The sequence below is a fragment of the Ascaphus truei genome, chromosome 3 (assembly GCF_040206685.1).
Source record: "Ascaphus truei isolate aAscTru1 chromosome 3, aAscTru1.hap1, whole genome shotgun sequence".
Classification (NCBI taxonomy): domain Eukaryota; kingdom Metazoa; phylum Chordata; class Amphibia; order Anura; family Ascaphidae; genus Ascaphus; species Ascaphus truei.
In genome coordinates, this window is record NC_134485.1 from 337,130,935 (window position 1) to 337,137,915 (window position 6,981).

A 6,981-nucleotide genomic window follows, 5' to 3' on the forward strand; every position below is an offset into this window, starting at 1 on the left:
TTCTGATAGGCTCTGGCTCTTTAGACCCGCTCTCTCTCTAGCAATGCAGCAATTGTATCTAGTAACTGCCCAGTCAATCATATTTCAGAACTACATTGCCCAGAATGCTGTGCAACAACTAAATTAAATAACCCGGAGCAAGCGATCAATTACAGGAGAATGGATCGATCTGCAGCTTAGCTAATCACTTGTCAGTGTGTAGATTGTATTGAATGGGGAAAAAAATATATATATCTTTATATATATATATTTTTAAATGGCAGCTTCAACACGTTTCTTCCGCCTAAATGGTAAGAGCACCAAATCTAGCAAATAAAGAAACAATGGTTCAAAAAGTCAACTTTCTGTAAACACCAACCTAAACTAATTGTCTTGTACCAGTTGCAATTATGCAAAGATACAAGACGTCGGAAGAGGAGAACATAGCCCCGGGTAAGCTGGTCTTAAAAACGATATTCTGTTATTGCAAAAAAAAAAAAAAAAATCTATCATCTGCAGCTGAAGTACTCCTTTATTTCTGTACACCTTTTTACACCACACATAAATGAAACTGGGTTCTTTATTGTAATGCAACAATGATCACTGTGGTAAATATGTCACTACGTTCTTTGGGACGCACAGCTTCCCATTTGAGCCATACGTCCTAACTGTGCCTGCTGCTGTCTGTGTCATGTTTCCACCCTCTTGCTCTGCCCACCTGATGACATAATGAGGATCGCGCATGTCCCATCCCTTATAAAGGACCAACCAGGGAAAGGGCACTTTGCCTGTGGAAATAAGAAGGGCAAGTCATATTTAACATGGTATTACAGAAGAGGGAGCAGGTAAAGTAAATAAAATGCTTCCTTAATTACTGTGAAATGAGCCCCAAACTAAGAAAGATAATATATATATACACGCACACACACGCAGCCCCTTTATCTTTGTTTCCCCCTGATGCTAGTGGGTATTACAACTTATTTTTAAAGTACAGTCACCAATTAGTAGAACAGTTTTTCTATGCATATTGAGCTATATTTACTATGAAAAACTACTTGCCTGGAAGACACTGCCCCATTCAAGTGAATGGGCCATATTTACTAGGCCGTTTGCGGAAGGCGTTCTTATAAAGTAGCACTGCTTAGTAAATGCAGCCCATTCTTTGCCATTGATTGCTGTAGCTCTAGAATCAATTCTGCATTCCTTTTGGTGGGATATGTGCAACAAATAAGCCCTTACAAAATATGAATTGTATATTGTTATACTAGGATTTAGGTTTTTGGGCAAACATTTTAAATGACTTGGCATACATTAAGTTCTAAAACCTGATTTTTAAAGTGATCATACACAGTTGCAGGCCCAATTCTTTTCTATTCATTGTAATATTTAACGGAAAGCCCTGACATCTTGTGCACGTCTACTGGAAATCACAAAACATGTCTTAACAGAGATTTTTCGCTTATTTAAAGAGGAAATCAAAGCAGACATTTTTTTTTGTTTGCACCTTTTTTTGTTGAATCCTGTTAATCTCGGCTCCAGGGACCCCCTGCTTCCGGAGATACTTAACTCCGTAGGGGGTGCCGGTAGCCGCTACGCTCAGCAAGCAGGGTTCACAAAATGTCAGTTTCACAAATCCTGCGCCCTGCGGGCCAATAGTAACCCATGATGTCATCAGGTTCTGCTTCCTATTGGCCCGTGTGATGCGACTGCTTTAAACCTTGCCGGGATACCGGTACCCCTTTTGGAGGTCTCTCTGGAAGCAGGGAGTCCCATGAGCTTAAATTAATGGGGTTCAGCTCCGGAAACCCCCTGCTTCAAACTTATATGAAAATAATAAATAAATGAATTGCTCATTTAAAAATTAGGTTAGAAAGGAAAAAACAGGATGAATATATAAGTTATATTCAATTTTAACAGTGACTGAACCTTCAAATTTAGTCTCTTTAAATAAAATAAAAAACTTGGAATATTTTGATTATTTAACAAATGGACAGATAGTTTAAATAGCATAATTTTACTCTACAATTACTCTTTGGATAGAGGCATTGTGCAGCTGCTGAGGTCATATCTGACACCAAAGTAGCTTGTGTACCCATGGTGATATGCGATGCCAGTTCCTCATAAGCAACAAGCTCATGATGCCACCATAAAGCACTCTTTCAGAATCTGTGCTAATGCGTTTCTTTCAGTTTTTCCACTTAGGGTGTTTTCTGAAAATGTGACCCACATTGTTTCGGAAGGTTTTGTATAGCAAATAAAAATACCCCTTGTGAGCACATTCACGTCTCGGACAGCTCTGCAACTCTGCCTTTCGCCATTATCTCAGCATACGATGCTTCCACTGCAGCCAGGGATTCTGGGTAATGACATGCAAATGAGCACAGTGTATGTATCCATATACTGTACTTCTAATATAATTATCCTGATGGGATTTTTCTTTTGGCCAGAATTGATAGCGCTACTCGAAGATCACACTATTATATATATGATCACATAACGCACCATACAGTATAACGTAGCATCATAGAATGCTGGGTATAATAGAATCCTAAAGGTTACCCAATTCCTTTTACTTCTGGAGGATTACGCACAATGCTTCAAAATAGGGGGTTACTTTGCAAGTACCAACACATTTGAGTTTCTGCATGTAAAATGTGGTCCCCTGGCCTACGCAACCTGGTCTCAAAATCCCCTTGCGGTCTTTACCTGACAAAGAGCAAATGTCCTAAAATCACAATAAAACAAGGTTTCTTTGCAACAAGTTCCGATGGAAATACACAGCAGCCCTGTAAAACGTGCCCTCCATCAAATCTAGGGACACAAAGAGAAGGGGACCACGGGCCAAAACAACATTGTCCCATTCTATGCATCCTGGAGAAAATCCAAAATGAAAGGATGTACATTTATTTTCATGCATTTTCCCTTTGCTTTCCGCACTCATATTTGTGTAATGTGTTATGGAATTATATGTGTTTGTTTGTTTTTAGATGCAACTGTGTATACAGTATGTGCCACAGAAAACTCTTAGAAGCGAGAAGTCTATTACGCACATGGTAGAAAATACACGTTTTGATTTGCTGAAACTCCTCACTGAATTTAAGGAGGGGGTATTTCAGCAACTACTTTTGATCCTCATGTAAAAACTGGATGAGCGTAAAAAAAAAGTAATCTACATCACTGACTGACTTATCACCCATATTCTGCAACCGAGTATGCCAGAACCATATACAATACATAAAGAATATGAACTAGTAGTTGTGGCGAAGTATTTGCACCTTGGTCTACCAGACACCAACTATAATGTATGGTGACCCAAAAAAAAAAAACGTTACTTGCTTTAGCCATCACTTATCTTCAACATCGGAAAAGCCTATTTAATGTGGTGTAGTACACTGTTAGGCGCATCACACATAAAAAGGGTGTTTAAACAAACTGGGCCATCCTATTTTTCGTGACCAAATCACCAGATGGAAGAGTGCAACATGTGTATGAATTCTTTACACTATCAAGACCCTATATCCCTAAAGGAATTTCAAATAGACAGACAAAAAACAATGTGTGCTTCATTAAATATGTTAACTGGGCAATGTTTTGCGCTGGGGTCCTTACATTGAATTTAGCCACAATGGGCACTGTGGATATTAAATGCCTACATATTGATCAGATCGCCACTGACTCCCACAGCTGTGAGGTTCGGTCCCCAGGATATGAGAATATATTCCTCTAACCCAGGGGTTCTCTACATCCCCCACAGGTCAGGTTCAGGATATCCCTGCTTCAGTACAGGTGGCTCAGTCAGTCCCTGCTCTAACCAACTGTTTCTAGACGGAGTTGGGATACAGGCAGAGTAAATGAGTTGACCAAGATAACAGAGGGAAGCATTGGTAGGAGTTCAATGCCAGATATGGCTTTCTTACAATGAACCAGTCTTTTAGAGTTACACATATCCTTTTCTGTGGCAATATAAGCCCTATGTTGACAATATAAAGGTGCTCTCACATCCTGGCCTATAACATTAAACCTTAGTAAGCATCCTAGAGATATCTGAACAAGTGTCAGAGTAATATTTAAGAGGCCACATATTTTACAAATACCACTCACTAGTCATCAAGCATACATGGTTACGATATTGCTGCTATATGTACACAAACAGGATAAAATAGTCCATACAGTTTTAGTATAGTAAAACGGGAAATCCAAATCCCAAATATCCACCCCCCCCCCCCAAAAAAACCCCCAGTTTATTTCATACATTAAAACCATCACTGCAAGTATCTGTTTAGAATGTAGATAGGAGTTGTTTTCATACTGCAAGTAGTCACATAAGCATTTTCACAGGCACATGTGAGAATAAGCTTTTTTTTTTTTTATCCATTTCGTAACAGTGGTTTTTGCAGTTCTTACAAAGCAAAACTATGGTTAACTGTGTGAATGCTTAAGGTTGCAGGACCCCGCAGCAGCACAGGCAACAAGCGTCAGAAACCAGGGCCTCGTGAAAATGCTGATTCATGGGCTTTAAAGGCCTTTGCAGGCAAAGAAGGTGTTAAATGTCTGGATGCATGTTGTCGCAATAGATTGGATCTTGGTACAAATTGTGCAACACACCACTCTCTACCCCCAGTCCCTTTCTATCGCCTATGAGAAAACATTCATAGATCACCAACTGGGTATAATTATGTTTTGGTACATTGCGTCTAATTGTGAAATGGCATTTACAGGCAAATACATTTCTTCGCATTTGTACCAATGCCATATTTGATCACAAGGGCCAGAGCCAGCCTGAGGAAAAGTAACTATTAGGAATTTTCTATTGGTTACCTTTAAGATGGCTGACAACCATTTGAAAGGGGGGGGGGGGGGGGGAGAACACTTCCTAGTAAACAAAACACGACAATTACAACTGTGTTTCCTGCTTGTTTGTACAGATTAATGGCACGGGAGCATCAGAGCTGGAGAGAGGCTGTCTGGACAGTATCAGAGAAATCAATTTACACATCAATAGTATGGCTTCATGGCTCTGTATTTAAAGCAATAATCCTCATGTGGAAAGAACTTATAAAATTGATTTTAGCATGTCAGCAAGAACTAATCCTCCTTTAAATATTAGTCTCTGTGTTTTGAATCCCCGTCATACAAATGGAATGGTTTCTTCACTCATCCCCTAATTACAGGGCGAGCACATAAATAAATCATTAGGTGCATCAACAATATTCAGATAGTTCTAGGAAGTGATGCCCCAGCTTCCCTCCCCCACATGTCTGATAGCAGGAGCCCCATATCCTGTACGTCACTGTGCCAGTCCAACAATGAAACATTCCCCCTCTGAGCCAGGTCACACTGAACAGAGCCACTTTACTGCCAACATATGCAGGCAGCATCTACACCCACCCCACAGCCACCTTCACCAGCCCACAGCCACCTTCACCAGCCCACAGCCACATTCACTAGCCCACAGCCATCTACACCAGCCCAGAGCCATCTACATCAGCCAAGCAAATAGCCAGTGTGTGGGATACTGCTCCCTCTTCTAAACAAAGTGACCTCCAACAAAACCCACTGCAAACTCTGCTCTTCTGTGGTTTAACCACTTCAGTTAGGCATCCAGCAAGGATCGGGTTACGTGTGTAGATGTATATACACATACTGTATATATGTATAGCTAGATATAGATCATTTAGAAAATTGGTTCAGCATCCTACAAGGCACATCTGATCATGAATGGGGAGGACCTACACGTACTATGAGATAGCTGGTGACACAGCAGCAGCAATATGTATGGTGAGTTGTCCTCTTGAAAGAAATGGTATTTTCTGTATTACGACAACTACAAAATTAAATATTGTAGTCACAGGATTGTAGGAGTATGCAATATCATCATAAGAGATAACGGCCTGTAAAGGACGAAACGAGCATTAAGAAACACACATACACCCAGGCTGTGTTCAACACAAGGCGCAGGGGCTGGGAAATGCTCCGGACTGGGGGGGTTTAAAGTCACCTCCTTCCTGGAAGGGTCGGCTGGGTGTTGCAGAGCTGGCACTAAGCAGGCAGCATGTATGGGGACACAGGCACAACACGTAACCCAACGCATATAATAACACCTACTTTGTAAGGCGATCCTTCCTCCAACGCTGATTTTCCGCGGATCCCCCAAAATCCTGCACAATGCTCTGGAAGATTTAGATGGGGAATTTTTCTGAAGGGTGAGTCCTGGCGGGGAAGGGAAAACGCTGCAGATGGGGGGCTCCAGCGGCAAAGTGGCGATCAGAAATGCAATTCACAAGGTGGCCAAACGGGAAGCAAAGGGGATCAATATAATAACTGCGCTCTCTATATGTTGATTATTGGTTAAGTTTTTTTAAAATATATATATATATATATAAATCGAAGCCGGGGCGGAAAGGAAGCGAGATCTAGGAGGAAAAATAATAATAAAAATAGGTCACAGGGCGAGAGGTGTTGCAGGTTCTTTTAATCTCATTTCCTAGTCGACCTCCTTCAAGAAGTGATATTGCATGTTGTTTTATTCGTATTATACGCTGGTTGCCTTATTTTGATGCACGCCCAGGTAGATGTGATCGGTCCTAAGGCAAGATGTGGTGTGTTTATTTGTGGTAAGAGGAGGGATCGGAAGGTGATAAAGAGGAAGGGATGGGCTTTTCCACGGATCGGGTATTTGAAGCATTAAAAATAAATAAATAATAATAATCAGGGAACGAAATTTGCGCCCTGCCCAATCCGCCCCGGCTCGATACAATAGTAACAATGGGCTGCGAACTTTAAGCTGTAGCTACTTATAGGCATTGTGACGTCACAAGGCGGACCGAGGCACGATGGGAAATGTAGTCCAAGGAGAAGCGGGGGATGATGGGAGATGCTGCAGTGTGGGGGAGATTTGCTGTTCAACCTGTCATATGCGTGTAGTGTGAAACTAATACTGCATATAAATACGGGGCGCCCCAACACGGAAAGGCGCCCGTTATACCATGTAGTCCGCATTGT

The 6,981-nt window shown here is 41.3% G+C and overlaps 1 protein-coding gene across 3 annotated transcripts in view; it reads right to left on the minus strand.

Moving 5' to 3' along the window:
• CSRNP2 (cysteine and serine rich nuclear protein 2) overlaps positions 1–6,756 on the minus strand; it is a 58,822-nt gene extending 52,066 nt beyond the window's left edge. For all 3 annotated transcript variants that reach the window (XM_075591615.1, XM_075591617.1, XM_075591616.1), the window contains exon 1: positions 6,085–6,756. The gene's annotated coding sequence lies outside the window, so the exon portion shown is untranslated. The remainder of the gene's footprint in view (positions 1–6,084) is intronic.
• Positions 6,757–6,981: the final 225 nt, after the last annotated feature.